This window comes from Megascapheus bottae, chromosome 4 (genome assembly GCF_031878675.1).
Source record: "Megascapheus bottae isolate mThoBot1 chromosome 4, mThoBot2.hap1, whole genome shotgun sequence".
Classification (NCBI taxonomy): Eukaryota; Metazoa; Chordata; class Mammalia; order Rodentia; family Geomyidae; genus Megascapheus; species Megascapheus bottae.
The window spans coordinates 11047110-11065250 of NC_143512.1; the positions used below are offsets into that span (position 1 = coordinate 11047110).

General features: G+C 42.7%; 1 long non-coding RNA gene across 1 annotated transcript; it reads right to left on the reverse strand.

Annotated features, from left to right (window-relative positions):
- Positions 1-210: 210 nt before the first annotated feature.
- On the reverse strand, positions 211-14449 carry LOC150063956 (uncharacterized). The gene is made up of 3 exons (XR_016535194.1): positions 14359-14449; positions 13210-13254; positions 211-366 (listed from the first exon to the last, which is right to left on the reverse strand). It is a non-coding gene; the product is annotated as an uncharacterized LOC150063956 (long non-coding RNA).
- Positions 14450-18141: the final 3692 nt, after the last annotated feature.

The window sequence follows — 18141 nt, forward strand, 5'->3', positions numbered from 1 at the left end:
GAAACACACAGATGGAAAGCTTCATGTCAACGTGAAGCAAGGTTATTATTTTCTGGAAGCCAATATGCGGTTGGCAGCCCTCAAGAACTACAATGATTATTTTTATATTCCTTTTAGAATATCTTAGGAACTTGCAGGTCTTCAGAGAGAAAACTGTGGGGATTTGGATGAGATTTACAAACTCATTTGCTCTTGGGTCTATGTGAAACCTTTTATTAGAACTTTTGAATGGGAAGGTGGAAAGCCAATTCAGGATGTAAAATAAAGGAGCCATACCTTCCGTGTATGCAGCCTTCCTTTTCCCAACAATCTGCAACTGCTCACACCTATTATTTGACCATCCGTGTCTTCTGTTACTTAGTTATCCTGGGGAGAGAAATACCAAAAAGAAAAATGAATGGAAAGATATGTACTATGGGAGCCAAGTCTAGGCTTCCTGCCTTAGTAGCAGTATTAACATAACTCTAGTGAGATTCCTTTCTCTAGAAGTCTTTCTTCTTCCTAGCAAGCATCATACTGCAATTCATTATGGAACCAAAAAAATCCAATCGACCTCTCCCAGCTGGACTTCTTTACTCTTAGAGCAGCAGCTCATGTACCTTCTTACATGCTCTCTTCTGCTTCCTCTTCTTGTCTCCCAGCCAGCATCCCATCTGCCCTGGGTTCCCAGGATTCTCTGAGCTTTGGATTCTCAGGAGGTCACCAGCAGCTCAGGGGACCCAAGCTAAAAACTGAGGTAGTAAGGCTCAGCAGGAGCATTTTTTTAGTTTTGGGGTAGTTGGGTAGTACTGAGGTCTCTACTCAATGGCTTTTTGCTTAGGCAGGCAGTCTATCCCTTGGACCACTTTTCCCAGTTCCTTTTCTGGGTTTACTTTTCAGATAGGGCCTTGTGCTTCTTGTGTGAGGCAGGCTTCTGCCCTGGGCCTCTTGCAGAGCTGAGAGCACAGACACGGACTGTATCACCTTCCCTTGTGCTGGGGAATTTTATTAGTGGGACACAGGAGTCAAGGCAGGATGGGGAAAACCCCAGATTCCAACCTACTCAAAGGTCTGTTTCCTTCCTTCAAGTGGCCTGCAGTAGCCCTGCTGAGGGACCCAGGTGAGGGATTCACATATCCATTTTGAAATGAGTGTTTCTTACTGCATCCTTCTGGTCCTCCCCTGGCCTCATCCTGGGACTTCAGCTCCTGATTAAGGATCAGTACCTAGCCCTGGACCCATGCCTGCTTTCTGAAAACCCAAAGCTCTGGCCCAATTTTCTCTATCACACTGTTTCTCAGAGTGGGATCTGTGGACCATCTAAAGCTAAAGCCCTCTGTGGAAAGGCAGATTCTTGGACCTGCCTCAGAGATACAGGGGAAGGCGGACTGTATTGGAAGTCTGGGACCTAACTGATCTGAGTCACTGACTCCTAACCACTCCCAAATGTGAAAACCACCAGTCCGAATGCCTTCAGTATGTTCCAGTGCTACTGAAAGAACTTTCTGTCATCTATTCTCGAACAGTGGGGTTCACTTTCCTTTATAGGAGAATGATCCTTTGCTTTGGTGTCTGTCTTCTTTTTAACAATTGCACTGTCCCATGTGGACTTAGCTACTTGTACTTCATCATCCAAGCTTCCAAAACAGAACTAAAATTGTGGAATCTGTTACATGTACAGAGAACACCTAAAAGAGTGTATCACAAAGCTGGGTGCAGTAGCTCATGTCTGTGATACTAGGTCTGCTGAGAGGTAAAGATCAGAAGGGTGGAAGTTGAAGGCCAGCCCAAGCAAAGACTGATGAGTCCCCATTTCAATCAGTAATTGGGTGTGATGGCATGCCTGTCATCCCCGCTACTCAGGAAGCTTAAATAGGAGGCTCTTGGTCCAGGCTAACCTGGAAAAGAAAAGAAAAGAGGTTGAGCACATGGCTCAAATGGTAAGAGTGCCTGTCTATTAAGCACAGGCCCCATGTTCAAATCCAAATAATGCCATCACACAAACAGGACAACACAAGAAACATACAGTCAAGCTGGCATTGGTGATTCACACTTGTAATCCTAGACACTTGGACAACTAAGAATGGGAGGATGGCAATTTGAGGATAGCCTAGGCACAAACGTTCCTGAGACTCATTCTAGAGGGGTGCAGTGGTATGCACCTGTCATCTCAAGCTATTTGGATGGCTCAGACTGGGAGAAGAAGCATGGAGCCAGGCCAACTTAGGAAGAAAATGCCCAGGAGGCTATTTCTCCATGAAAGGTGGTGTTTGTGTGTGTACATGTGTGTGTTATTCCAGAGGTGATAGGTGGCTAAAATTGGCAGATCACAGCTCAGGACCACCCTGTAGCTGGAAATCAGATTCTATCCCTATTAAAACAGGGGCCGGGAGTTTGGCCTAGGGGTAGCGTGCTTGCCTAGCATGCACAAAGACCCAGGTTCGAGTCCTCAGTACCACATACATAGAAAAAAGCCAGAAATAGTGCTCAGGCTCAAGTGGTAGAGCTCTAGCCTTGAGAAAGTCCAAGGACAGCACTCAGGCCCTGAGCTTAAGCCCAGGACTGGCAAAAAAAAAAAAAAAAAAGAAAAAGAAAAACAGGGCTTGGAGGCATGGCTCAGTAGTATCCTACTAGCCTAGCACAATAAACCCCCATTTAATAGTGGTGGAGGGAGAGAAAAAAGAAAAAGGAAGGAAAGAAAGAGGTATTCAAATTCTGTAAGAAGTTAGGTCCACTGGGTCTGTAGACATAGTCAAGCCTCTACTGATCTGTGACCCAGCCCATTTGTCTTGTTCAATTCTTGTATCACTGCGAGACCCTCTTTGCTGACTGGGGCACTGTATCCAGGAAATTCTACAACAGCCCAACAATCTCCATGACATTATGTGGTAAGATGACAGGGATAGACAATTTATTCCTTTTTTTTTCTCCCTTTCTTTCTTTTATCCACCTAACTTAAACACCTCTACCATTGCTTAAAAACTCCCAATCATATAACTTTGGTCAAAACCCACTGACTTGACCTGCATTTTACATAGTTCCTTCTTCATGTGTCATGTGAAGTAAAAAATGTCCTTCCCATAGCCGGGTACTGGTGGCTCCTTCCTGTAATCCTCGCTACTCAGGAAGGCTGAAATCTGAGGATTGAGGTTCAAAGCCAGCTTAGGCACTAAAAAGTCTGTGAGACTCTTTTCTTCAATTAACCACCAGAAAACCAGAAGTGGTGCTGTGGCTCAAAGTGGTAGAGCTGAAGAGCTCAGGGATAGAACCCAGGACCAGAGTTCAAGCTCCAGGACTGATTTTTAAAAAATGCCCTTCCCTGTCACAGTGCCCAAGTTACATTGCTTCAATGTGATAACCAGGCTTAACATTCATTAAGCATTTTCCATAATGAAGCCAACCTTTTCCAGGTATTTCCTTGCTTAGCCCATCCAGCAGCCCTCACAGGTAGGTAGAGTCATCTCTTGATATCCAAGACGGATGGGTCCCAGAAGCCCCTCTGCAGTTGCACAAGTCCCTTATGTAAAATGTATTTGCATATAGCCTAGCAACATCCTCTCATATACATGAATGTGTCTCTAGATTATTTATGATAGCCAATATGATTAACTGATTTGTTATCGTACATTGTTTAGCAAATAATGACAAGGGAAGGTGTTTCACAAAATTTTTCTAAGCTTTTCCATGCACTGTCGAATCTATGATTTCGAAGCCCATGAGTAGGAAAAGACAGGACTATTTGTATTAAATTCTACAGATTAGAACAGTTAGATATGGGGAGATTACAATTAACCTCTAGCAAATACTCTGGGCTATCTGATTGCAAGGTCTAGGAATGTAACATTCTGGTATCTTCTCTCCCAATTGACAAATGGGGAAAGTGGTTTTCCATGCTGGGGCTTCCTGATAGAAACTTCTTGTGCCAACCAAATCCTCAAATCCACATTCACCACCAAGTTAAGTCAACCTACTGGTCAAAGGCGGCCAGCTCCAGCACCCTGGTCATCGGTTCCAATCCACTGCTGATCTAAATCTGTAGGTCCATTTACCACATGGCCCCCATATCAAGCTGACACTTCATTCCAGGAAATACATGCAGTCTTCATGTCTGGTTTCCTTACGAACATCCTTGCCACATCAAGCCAGGAGCTCATTTTCCCCAATATTTCCTCCATAAACGTCATCCTTGCCGTCTACCCCAAAGCCCTGCCTCACACGCTTTCATCCTGGCGTCTGAACCACTACAGAAACATGTCTCCAAGCATCCCCAGAGACTTTCAGTCCCCACCACAGAATCTCCATGTGGGCCTTTGACAGCTTCCCCTTTGAAAGTCATCAAATCCCCCAGTAAACAGTTGTCTCTTCTCAGTGGACTCTATTTCCTTTGGTCTTTGTCCTTCTGAGCCTTTAAAACCAACCAAGATTTGAGCCAAGGGACAAGGTTAGTTAATGGGCTGTGGCATGTCACTTGTTCATCAAAGCATGGATCTAGCTCTCCATTTTATCAAGCTCCAGGAACCCCGTCATAGTATTGTCCCCATCTTGGATCCGTAGGTGATCATAAATGTCCCTCACCCCATGCTTAGTTTAGCTTCTCATTTTAAGTTGGCTTTTCAGCTATCTTGCTCTGCTCAATCCCCACACATCTGGAATCATTCACAGAGTGGTGGTTGAAATTTCCACTAATTCAAATGGAATGCTAAGGATGAAGGCCACTGGGAGGCCCTGAGCTTCCCTCAAGTTGCTGGACAAGAAGTTTCACTCAAAGAAATGCATGTATCAGCAAGCATCCTAGCCGGTGCCTGATGGGGACAGTCTCTCCAAACTAGGGGCACCAGAGCAGTCCAACTCTGTATATGGTGGCCTGAGGCAAGGGTAAACATCACAGTCAACACTTAGAACTAAACTAAGTCCCTTCAGAATTCCCTTGCTAAAGCCCTAACCACAATGTGAGTTCATCTGATGAGGGTGTCTTGGAGAACAAAGCAGGGAAGAAATCAATATGGAATTCAATAGCACTGACATCCTTATAATAAAACAAAGTGCTCTCTCACTGTGAAAAGGCACTGTCTCCTATCCAGGAAGAGAGATCTGACCATAAATGAACCACGCTAACATTTTTGTTGTGGACTTCTCAGCATTGCCAACTGTTGAGGCCAAACTGCCCATGGTTTTGGTTACAGCAGCCCAAGATGACTACACAAGACAACCAGCTCTATGTCTACATGCAGCTAAAATGTTCACAGGACATCTACCTAGCCACTGTGTTTGGCAAGGGTACAGATATCAGGGAGGGTACTTACTGGTGAGAGACTCATGTGAAACAGACTCATCTGCCTATCCATTACACTACCAGTCAGCATTTATGGACTGTCTATTATCTATAAATTATAAGCACTTCCTAAATATTATATATTCACATAAGTTTATAAAGTGATGGAATAGAAATCTGGAAAGATATACACTAAATGGGTCACCTCTCAGAGTACAGTGGGGGGGGGCAGAAAAAGAGGTGAGAAAGCTGGTTGCTGGGACTCATGAGTCAGGGACAGAGCTCTATGGAGAGTTCTATGGGAAGATTTCAGCAGGGCAGGATATATCCTTGAAGCCCTAAGACACTGTGGAATAAGGCCTAGCTGGGGGGCCTTATATGGCTGGGAAGCCATATAGACAAATGGCTCAAGAGACTTTAGGGAGTCCATGGGAAAGGAGGCCAGTATATGGCATTTTGATTCTAGATAGCCAAGGACCATGTGGTTCTCACACAGACCCTGCTCTCCTGAAACATGGCAGAGTCTTGGAGAGACACCCTTGTGTCAATGCCATGCTGAGACTTTGTAGAGTATGAAGGACAAGAGCACAGGCTCTGGCCCCAGGCTTCCTCTGTTCAAACTTGGTGCCATCATCTCTCACTTCAGTGGGAACTTGGGATGGGGCCTGGTCCCAGGAAAAAGTGAAAGCTGAAAGAAATGTGGTGGTTCAGAAGACAGCCAGGAAAAAAATCACATGACTCCACTCGCACAGAATTCATCCTTCTGACTTATGAACAACGCAACTTGTATCCATATCTCTATATCACATCTCTGTGATGATCTTCAGATGAGAGAACTTGGCCAGAGTAAATGAAAAAGATGCCAGGGGAAAGCACACACACACACAGGCACACAAGCACACATATGCAATCAAACTCAAATCTAGGTGCCATGGGGAAAATTTTGCACATGTGATTAAAGGTCATCAGAAATTAACATTATAGACATTATCCTTGATCTTATTCTGTGAGGGCTTAAAAGAGACTGAGCTTGGGGTTGGAGATATGTCTCAATTGGTAAAGTGTCAGCTAATGAGCAAAAGTGGCAGGTACCAGTTCAAGTCAATCTTTGACCTAAAAAAGAGAGACTGGGCTTTTTCTTTGGTGGAAGGGGGAGAACAAAAGACTTCCAATAGCAAAAGGATCTGGAGTGAGAGAGTTTTCCTTTTTGTTGTTTTTTGGGTTGGTTTTTTGGGGTCTGGGCGCTGTCCCTGAGGTCTTTAGTTCAAGGTTACCACCCTACCACTTGAGCCACAGCACTACTTCTGGTTTTCTAGTAGATAATTAGAGATAAGAGTCTCACAGTCTTTAATGCCTCGGCTGGCTTTGAACCATGATCCTCAGATTTCAGCCTTCTGAGTACCTAGGATTACAGGCCTGAGCCACTGCTCCCAGCTGAGTTCCTTTCTTAAATGTCCCTTTTTCTGTCCACGGTGAGCAGATGCCAGCCAGGCCTAAAGAACCTTCACATCCTGAAAGTTTGTCAGCTTGTACATTTCAGGCTCACATAGCTAATCCCTATGATTATGCAGAACATGTATTTGCAGAACATCTCTTAAAATCCATCATCTTACTGGGTACTGGTGGCTCACACCTGTAAATCCTACATTCAGGAGACTGAGATCTGAGGATCATGATTAGAAGCCAGCCTGGTCAGGAAAGTCTGAGTCTCTTATCTCCAGATAAAAAAAGCAAGAAGTGAAAGAGACACTGTCTAGGGATAATAATTTGTATCTTGCTGACTAAATAATTAAAAAGTAAGAAAATGCTTAAAGCAGAGAGAACAAGTTTATTGGAAAGTAAACTATAGACTCTCCACAGAGGCGGCCCCAGAACTGGGAACCCAATGGACTCCTCTCAGAGGGCAATGATTACATCCAGGCTTCTCCTATATCCCCTCCCTTGGTCTTGATAGCTCATTTATGCACTGCTCTGGCTCTTCTTATTGGCTGAGCATTATAGGAAGATGTACTTGAGAAGAAACCCATGGAATTATGGAAAGAAGTGCCATGATGGGCTGCATGTTACCTGTCATGAGTAATATCTGCCATTTTATATTCTACCTACCTAATCAAGGTAGCCTGACTCTTTCCCTGAGGTGTAGCTCAAGTGGTAAAGGGCCAGCCATGAACAAAAAAAGCCAAGTAAGTGTATAGGCCCTGAGTTCAAGCCCCAGTATAGTCTCTCTCTCCCTCTCCGACTCTCCCTCTCTGCTCCCTCTCCCCCACCCACACAGCATTGTCTCTTACTGACATGCTGAGTCTCTACTGAATCCTGACTAATAAAATCCCAGAAGCAGTAACTTGAGAGTAAAATAAATACTTCCCTTGTCAAGAATGGTCACATGGTTGAGTATCAGTGGCTCACACCTCTAATTCCAGGTACTAGGGAGGCTGAGATCTGAGGATTGAGGTTCGAAGCCAACCTAGGCAGAAAAGTCTTATGGACTTATCTCAAATTAACCAGGAAAAGCCAGAAATGAAGCTGTGGCTCAAATGATAGGACTGGATTAGAGGGGAAAAAAAAAAAAAGCTAAGAGACAGTACCCAGGCTCTGAGTTCAATCCCGAGTTCTGGCACAAAAGAAGCAGGGGGCGGGGAATGAAGATCAAGTATCTAAGGGCTGAATGAAAACAGCAAGACAGTCAATTCTCATTATTTGCTGTAAATACCTTCTACAAGTCATACTGAATTTGTAACTACTGAACCTGTACCAGTAGGAGGAATCTGAGACTGGGTTCCTGTCAGCTTCCAGTCAAAATGTTTTCATCAACTTATCAGTAGAGAACCTTGCTTTATGTGTGCACTCTTTAATAGATATATCATTTATTCATAAACATCCAACTCCAGAACCAACAGTACTGTAACTTATGCTTACCTAACACATCACACATCGTTCTTTAACTCAGGAACACTACACAGCATTCTGCTGGGGGCTATTTTAAACAGCAAGAGCTTTCCCAAAAGCCCAAGAAATATAAACACAAAGGCATGGGAAAGACTGCCAAAGGCTACTCAGAGTGCAGGGTGCCCGGTTTCACCTTAGCAGGCCTGGTGTACAGCTGCTGTTGGACAACTCCAGTTTTCCCTACTCTAAGCAGGCCATGAATGACTACAGAGCAGCAACTGAGGAGGCAAACATGGGACCTGGGTGTCTTTCAAAGCCTTGAGAAGTGACTTTCTCTCCTATTCCAAGCCATTGCTTTCCTTAGTTTAAATCTGCTCCCACCACCTCCCTTTCCCTTCTGTTGTTTCCCCTTCTTGGCCCTCTGAGCCACGCAAAGGCCTTCTCAGCTTCCTGCTCTGTAATTTCTCAAGGAGATGGGCAGGAAGCCCTGGGCTTGAAGAGGGAGCCAGGCCTGTCTGTGAAGAACACCAGGGCATTGGAACAAAAAGAAAGCACTGAAGATAATTCTGCAGCTTCCAACTTCATAAATCTAGCAAACACTAAGAAACTTGCTCAAGATACAGAAAACAAGAGACACAGACCTCAATCCTGAAGGAAGGTAGCCATTTTTTTTCTTCATTTGTCTAAAAAAAAATGCATTGTTTCACACATGTGAGGCACTTACAATATCCAGATGGTACATGTGTCTTTCGGCACACTCAGGTATAGAAAAAAGCAACTTTGGCTAAACCGCACACAAAGAAGTCACTAAAGGATATGTAATGATTTACAAAATGGCCACACCAGCCAAAGACCCTGGGGTGGCACTTCTATAGCCAGGAGCAAGCAAAGAATTCACTCCAGACCCTTCATAGTAGGGAATCCCTTGTGGATAACACTAGCAACAGATTCTAAACTTTCTACTTGGCCTTTGCTTCTAGAACATTCCTACTGTCCATGGACTCAGATGTGGCCACAGCTGCCACCTTCACAGGATGGATTCTCTGTGAGCCCTGCTTCAGCCGAGAGTGGGGAACATATGTTTCCGGTGAGTGAGGCCTGCGTGGGCCACGACCCTGTGTTCTTGCTGCCAGAGTGGGGTGGTGTGGGGTGAGCCTCTGGAAGGAAGGATGGTTCCTGCATGGAGGAATGACAAGATGTTCTGATTCTGGAAGCCATAAAGAATAACAGATGTCTGCTGCCATGTATTGGGAGGGGTTAGACTAAGGACCAGTAATGACTAAGTGATCCTTAAGCATTTACACTATGTCAGGCTCCACGCCAAATACTTAACATGCTTTACAGTGCTTAAATTACCCAGCAAATATGGAATGAGTATATCAGAGAGAAACACAGTTCACCAGCCTGCACAGAACTGAAAATCCACCCCTAAGTAGCGTATACCAAACATGAAAAGAGCTTCGGTCCAACTTGGGTCCAAATCTCTACCTGCTCACCTAGGAAGACTGACAAACTCCTCTGAATGTCAGTTTCTCTGTTTATAAAATGAGTCCCAGCAAAAGCACCTCCATCTAAGATTGATATATACACTTATTAGCACATTGCCAGGTATGTATCTAGAGTTTTAAACATGACATTTTTTTAACTCTTGGAATATTTCAATTTTCCCACATCACAATAAATACAACCCAATCTAGAACCAAAACAACTCTGAACTGTACTTTATTATTATTATTCTTAGGCATGAACTCAGGGCCTTACGTTCTTGCTTTCCTTTTTCACTCAAGGCTGATACTCTACCACTTATGCCATACCTCCATTTCTGGCTGTTTAATGGTTAATTGGATATACATGTCTCTGCATGGCTGACTTCAAACAGTGATCCTCAGATCTCAGCTTCCTGAGTAGCTATGAGCCCCCACACCCGGCTTAATATTTTTTAACTATTTTAGAGGAGGAATCAATTACCTTTAAGTAGTTGCACATAGCAGCTGCCATCCAAGAAAGCAGTTTATGAATACAAGATACCTTAATGCCACTCCCTTTAATATTTTCACACATCCCTCCCCTACCCACTCCTCTGCTCACTCTTCTTGAATTTGTAGTGTGTACATTGGATGCTTGACTATATTCTCCCCTCTTTTCCTCTATTTCCCATAGTTCAATTGTCTATCACAGTATATTTACAATAAATTATCAGTAAAATCTTCAAATTGGCAAAAAAAAGAAATCACTTCACCAATGAGCAGATGTGATTGCAAATAAGTACAATGAGACACACTATAGATCTCCTCAGATGACGAAAAGGACTGACAACTGGAACTCTCATCCGTTACTGCTGAGGACACAAAGTGGCACAGGCACTTTACAAACCTGACTGCACTTGCCAGATAACCCAGAAATCCTATACCTAAGTATTTCCCCAAGCAAAATAACGTTTGTCTACACAGACCTCTGCATCAGTAGTCATGGCACATCCACCATGACTATAAGCACCAGAAGGCACCAGGACCCACCAGTCTGCCTCTCAACAGGCAACTAGAGAAACATCTGGAGTTATATTCATATGGTGGGTCACCAGAGACACATTTAAATGAACAAGTTGCCAAAACATGCTGCCACTTGAAACCATCATGGCAAGTGAAAGAAGTGTCAGACACAGAAAAACTATGTAACTGAATTGATACAACTTTCCCAGAAAGCAGTAATAAAAAAATATTTTTTTTAAGACCACTGATTGCTAAGAACCAGGAATTCAGAAAACTACAAAAAGACATGAGGATGTTTAGGGGATTATAGAAATAGTCATTACTTTTATTGGAATAATAGTTTAAGACTTGATTCAAGCCAGGTATTGTAATGTACCTGGCTAAATGTTGTAATCCCAACATTTAGAAGGATGAGCCAAAAAGAACTCAAGGTCAAATCCAACCTGCGCTATACATCAATGCTTTATCTCAAAAAAACAACAACACAAAAACGTACTATTTTATATGTTGAACTATACACTAAAAATTGCCTTTACTCTTGCACATCTATGTTCCTTTTTGTACCACTCACTATAGCCTAGTTATGAAAACACCCCAAGAAAATGCAGTACGTACATAAACACAATGGAATTTTACTTATCCATTAGAAAGTATATTATGTCATTTGCAGGGAAATGGATTGATCTAGAACAAATCATGTTAAGTGAGGTAAGCCAGGCTCAGAGAAACTGTGTGTTTTCTCTCATATGTGGAAGCTAGATCTAAAATACAAACATGTGTAATAACATATATAGAGCTCTATACATATATACACAGACAAACTGATTAAAGGATGGTATACTTAGTGGAGAAATTCAAAGGCGTAACTTCTCTGAACAACTTATGTACCATTTATCATAACAAATACCAGGAAGTGGAAATATGTTTTAAGGAATGAGAAAAGAAAGGGTACAGAAACAGAGGGAAGAAGGATGGGCACTATATATAGTCACTATAGATAATGTGCATTCCATTAAAAAAATAGCTGCAGAATGTGAAGGTAGGGAGGAAATAGGGAGAACAAAGGAAGGAGACATTGACCAAGAAACACTGGACTGATAACCTGACTTATGGAATTGTAAACCCTTTTTACAAATACTTAATAGTAATAATGATTTTTTTAATTAGCTTTACTGCCTGAAGTTATATTTCAATAAAACTGACTATACATCTATAATATGTACAATAATATATTATATGGTATTATACACATATATTATATAATATATAACATAATATAACTATACTATATAATATATAGAATATTGTAATCAATAGGCTAATGAGCAGAATACTCATGAAGGGAACAATTCCAACTTCTATCATAAAAACAAAGATAAATATTTTAAAAGATGATTTCTAGTATGTGTAATACAGTTATATATTTCAAATATACCTAACATAAATGTTCAAACACTTTTTAACTCAATTTTTTTCCCTCACCAATAGAGAGGATCCATTTAAATTGTTAGCAACCTCAAATTTGCTTGTGATTAATTTAACAGGGCAGCTTCAGTGGCATCATGGAAGCAGAGACCAGAATAAAGGTAGTAGAAAAGTAAGGGTACACACAAACTTCTCTAGGATCACTGTGAGCAAGAAAATGTACACCCATCAGAATGGTGGAGCTAGGAGAAAGGAGTCATTTCAGGACAGATCACTTTAGTAGAGGTTGAAATAAAGAAGTCAGGGAAAAAAAAAAGACGGATCATCTAGTAGAGAGAGGAAAGAATGCAGAAGAAGGTACCACAAGTTTGCAACCAGAGATAGTTCTAGCATCCCAATGAAGGATGGAGACTGAGCCTAGCTCTGGTGGTTCGCATGTCGTATCTCAGGAGACAGATGTTTGAAGGTGTCCCAGAAAGGAAATTTTGTAAGACTTTATTTCCAATTAACTACCAAAAAGACAAAAGGGGAGCTGTGTCTGAACTGGTAGAGCACCAGCCTTGAGCAAACAAGCTAAGGGACAGCTCCCTGCCCTACATACAAACTCCAGTACACACAGACACATATGTACATACACACACTCACGTGGGCAAGCTAAAACAATTGATGTTCTGATTTTTTTTAATGGCAAGGTCCTTGTGCATAGAGATAACAAGAGGAGTTAGGGTCTCCATCTTTGGAATCATCAGCTCAGGAAATGACATTTAGAATGCCTATACTCTCTCACACTTTGGATACAGCAGTTAAGCATCTACCATCAAGTTCTTTTATGACTATACTGTGGCATTCCCAGCCCATCTCTCAGCCAGTGGGCAGGGGTCAACAGCTTTGCCTGCTAATGCCCACTATAGCCCTGATGGCCCAGGAAGCTGAAGGTGGAGGGGATTCAGTGGAAACTAGTGAACTAGCATCTCTTGCTCAGGCTTCTTGATAATTTATCCACCACCCACAAGGTCTTGGATCAAGACTCCCACTTAGCCTCCGAAGCTAATTTTGGTCCTGCTGGTGAGGGCTGACCTGGGTGCGGTGGCTATGTGGGTAGGACCACCGGGGAATAAAGGAAGTGGAGTTGGTGCCTTGGTTGGGGGACTGACTCACCCAGGATCATGGGAAACATGGAGCCTGGTGCTGATGGCGTGGTCTCTGAACAGCAGGGATGAGAGGAAGCATCATTAGTGGTTGTGAGTGCTTGCCCAGCATTTTGCTCAAGCTGGCCCCAGGGCCTGCCCACGCCATTATCATTTGGGTAATGCTAATTCCCTTCACTCAGATTCAGTGAATTGGCCCAAGAGAGGCAGCAACTTAGGTTGAAATACAACAGTTCCTCCCCAACAGTCCATGGGCGCCCCTCCCTACTGCTGCAATCGGGCTCGGAGCACTGAGGCAGAGCCATTAACTCCCTTCTCTTTGGATCTCTCTGCAAAGTACCTTCTTCCAGAGAAATCGAGATGGATGCTGCACTGTGCAACAGCTAGCAACTCTCCAAACTACTCTCTCTCTCCTCTACCATTTAGTGGGTGTGGTTCAAAGGATGGCAGTTCTATCCTAGATGCCCGTGGTGAGGTGCCACCTAGCTAACAGAACACATTGCTCTGCCACACCAATGGCTCCAACAATGGACAGAACTCCAAAGAGAAAAGAATCTTTGCTAACAGTTCTGTGGAGTCACATGTTGTATATCTGCTCATGTCACGGAAAGCAAGGAAAGCGAGTTACTGGCAATGTTTTTGCTTGGTGTCAGTATTAGGGCTTGAATTCAGGGCCTCATACTTTCACTTGGCTTTTTTACTCAAGAATGGAGCTCTACCACTTGAGCCATGCCTCTATTTCTGGGTTTTTGCTAATTAACCAGAGATATGAGTGTCTGGGATTTGTCTGATGGAGCTGGCTTCAAATCTTCGTCCTCAGATTTGACTAATAAGTGGCTAATATTACAGGAATGAAACACTGTGCCCATCTTCTTTCTGGCATGTGTGCGTGAGTGCGTGTATGTGTATTGGTCCCGAGGCTTAAACTCAAGGACAGCACCCAGGCCCCGAGTTCAAGGATAGCGGTACTTTAGCTTTTGAGTAGTTAGAGATAGGAGACTTATCAACTTTGCAGCCCAGGCTGGCTTCAAACAGTGATTCTCCAATTGGCCTCCTAATAGCTAGAATTACAGGTATGAAACACTGCCTTGCCAAAGCCAAGCACCAAAGTAAAATGCCCTTCAGTCCCAAGAATGTTTTCAAATGTCTTTGTCCATACCATCTTTAGCTTTTTTCTATCTCCAGTCTTGAGAATTGAGCACAGGGGCCTCAGCTATCTTGGACAAGCACTCTTCTACTTCATCTAGACCCCAAACTCTATACTTGTTCACTCAATTCCAACATCACAGAACTCCATGAGTTCTAAGTTCTATTATAGGAGGTGACACCGCTTAAAGGTCAACAATACTCCAAAACCAGGCTGCCTAGGTTTGATTTCTCCATACTTACTAGCTGTGTTAACAGGCAATATTTAAACTTTCAGTGCCTCAGATTTCTCATCTGGAAAAATGGAGGTATTTGTTAGCATCTATCTTATACAATGTTGGGAAGATTAGTGGGCCTAACTAACATGAAATATCCTTAGAAAAACACCAAGCAAAAAAAAGAAAAACACCAAGCACTCTTAAGGGATTACTATTTGTCACCTATGACTCACCAAAACCAGCAATACCACCACCATCATTTTCAGTTTGAAGACATGAATGCTGGAACTGCAGAAGCATTCCAATGGTGGTACATATGCAAAACATATGCAAGGCCCTGGTTTCAATCCCTAGCACCAATAAAAAATAAAAAGTTGGGGATATAACTCAGTTGTAGAGGTAGAGCACTTGCCAAGTAATGTCCTGGGTTTAATCCCCAGCAAAGATACATATATATGTGTGTGTGTGTGTAAGTAGGTAGGTACGTGTAGGTAGGTGGGTAGATGGGTAGTTAGGCAGGCAGGCAGGCAGGCAGGCAGGCGGACAGACAAAGACAAGGAAACTATCAAACAAACACTAAGAGACTTGTCATAACTGATGATAGACTTGGACTTGGGATCCGAACTCAGCTATTTCTGACTCCAAAGAATTTGTAACCATGAAGCAATTCAAAATCCTTTGTCTTGGCAATCCTGAGAATCTATATGAGAACAATACTCAAGAGTAATTTAGGGAGAGAAAACAATTTCCTAAGCCTCCATGGGTCCCCACTTTGTAATAATTAGTGTATGTCTAGGATTCTCCTAGCAGAGGATCACAGTTATCTCAAAAGTCATGTACATATGGCAATATAGGATAAGGCTAAGCAAAGTGAACTCTAGGCAATAGAAATAAAAGGTTTACCTCATGTACTATGTGAAGTTTTTTTCTTTTTTCCCCCCCTTATGATTTATCTGATTTTGGTACATACACATTTGTTTCTTTGAAATAGGGAAGGGAGAAAAACAAGATGATTGGGAAGGGGTGGGAAAGTGGGAAAAAAAAACATGGGAAGTGGTATCAATGTTCAAGGAGTAATGTACCCACTACCTGGCGAATGTAACTGTAACCCTTCTATATATCAACCTGATAATAAAATACAATAATTTTTTAAAAAAGAATTGCATATGCTCTCCAAATCAGTCATGGCAAACATCAAACCTACCCCTGGAGTAGCTAGTAATAATATTAATCAGTAAAATTTCCTTCTTCTCAATCCAGTTTCCACCAGGGTATTTGACCCTTATATTTGCTTGAAGATTCAGCTGGTATAACCATTCAGATTTCATCCTTCTGTCCTTACATATTGGGCCTAACTAGCTCCAAGGGGGGAAAAAAAAGCCATGAAAAATCTCTTCATTTTGGGGCCACTCACAAGTATAATCTATGCTTCCAGGTACTGTGTTAGCTGCCAATATTCTGGGTGTGGGGGGCCTATCCACTGCAGTGTGAAAGTATCAGTGGAAACTCCACCTGGGAGAATAAGTAGGGTCACCACAGCCTCAAGACAGCATCAAGTCAGATGGAAATCTCTGGGACCTTATGATCTATGCCAGACCTTTCCTAAGCTCTACATATTCATTGCTACAGCTGGAAGCTAGCTCGTCTTTAAGTGGAAGAGGTAATGGGGAATTTCTATGGAAACTAAATTATTCATTTCCATTGAACCGCATAAGCAGCATTCAATCTCCATCCTGGACACAGTCTGCCCAGATCAAAATATTCGATCGAGGTCCAAACAGGAAATGCAGATACAAAATGGGTAACTTAGAACTGCCAGGGTAAAGGCCCACCAGCAAAGTGGCTTGTTTCCTCTCCTGTATCCCAGAAAGCCAGGGAGGGCTAGAAATACTTTTGATTTTTACATCACAAGCATCATAGAAAATATACAATGAAAACCCCAATGATTCCTCAGAGAGTTCACCGCCCTCCCTCATCTTTGATTCCTCTGCCTCCTCTCCACATCCTTTGAACTTGTAAAAAGACACTTTGAAGGCATGTCATAAAGCAGTTTTTCATTCATGCTCCTCTTTGATGATCTTGCTTTTTGTCTGAACTGTAGCGTCCACAGGATGTCGGCCTAGAGAGCTGAAAGCCAATACTGACAGGAAAGCGCCAAATGAGGAAGAGTCCGTGCTGTTTGTCAATGACAAGAGGACAGAAAAGCGGGGGACAGACCACAGGGACCGGGGCACAGTTTCTGGCCTTTCTTCATGTCTCATCCATCAGAGCAGCTACTGCCAACAAGGCTAAGGCTATGGAGGCCAGTGGCAGCACACGCCTGCAAAATGCTCTTCTGAGGCCTCTTCCTCCTCCTATAACTACAAACAACTACTGCAGTCTGCTCATTGTCAAAGGGGAAGCCATAACTGCCCTCCAACCTGGCTGTCAGCATACTTGGTTTTGATGTTTCCAACTTCCTCTATTCTCCCAGGTGAAAGATTCACTTACAGTGGCTACCAGGATTGGTAGACACCTCCTTTTCCCATGGAATGAATGGTTGAAAAGCAGGACTTTTTACAGAAGGCCGAAGAACTCTAAGTCACTTGGTATCCTGAGGCTGGAGATGGAACCTGCTGCAAAAGCAGGCAAGCCTTCTCTCCACCTGAGGACTGCGGATACAGAGGGAAAAAAAATCAATCCTTTCCCATCTGTGTCCACTGAACCTGATCAGTACTAAGGGAAGGGACTACAGAAAGAGATGGAGAAAGCAATCGTCAGCCAGTTGTAAATGTGAAAGACAGTCGAATCCATTGCTCCAGAGAGTTCCAGTGTCAAGAGGGAGCATAAAGATCTCACAAGCATTTACTGAGCATATACTAAGTCCTGGAAAAAGTAAAATTAGCAGAATAGATCAAGTCTCTACCCTGAGCTAAAAGTTTAAGAAAAGGCTAACTGTAAAGGAGTTCTACTGGTGTGTATATGGTATATATATTATAAAACTGAAAGAACTCAAGTATAGAGCATAATGAAAATGCTTCACACAGACCCACCATGTACATATGGGAACAGGCAACATGAAGATCCAAGCGTGGAATCTTCAAGCTGAGCCTACCAGGAAAAGGGGACAAAGTAAGGAATAACATGTTATATAGAGGGAACGTGTGTTTTATATAGAAGAACGGCATGCAAAATGGTCTGGCTTGCAGTAAGATTCCTTACATTATCTCCACTAAGAACTGCTGAATAACAGACTAGAGGAAAACAGAGGGAGTAATCTGATTAGAACGTAATAAATGTGTGAAATCCCACAGTAAAACCCCTTTGAACAATTATATACACCAACAAAAATAACAGAAATATAACAGTTTCTGTTGGGGGTGGATATGGGACAGAGGGAGGAATTGTGGCTGAAGTACTCTGTATACAAATATGAAAATAGAACAATAACATCTGTCAGAATTGTTTCTGGAAGTGGAGAGGGGAGGGAGAGTGATAGAGGGAGTGAATTTGATTAGGGTACACTTGTATGCATGTGTGGAAATGCACAATGAAACTCTCTTATGCAACTCGTATGTGCTAATGTTTTTTAATGGTCC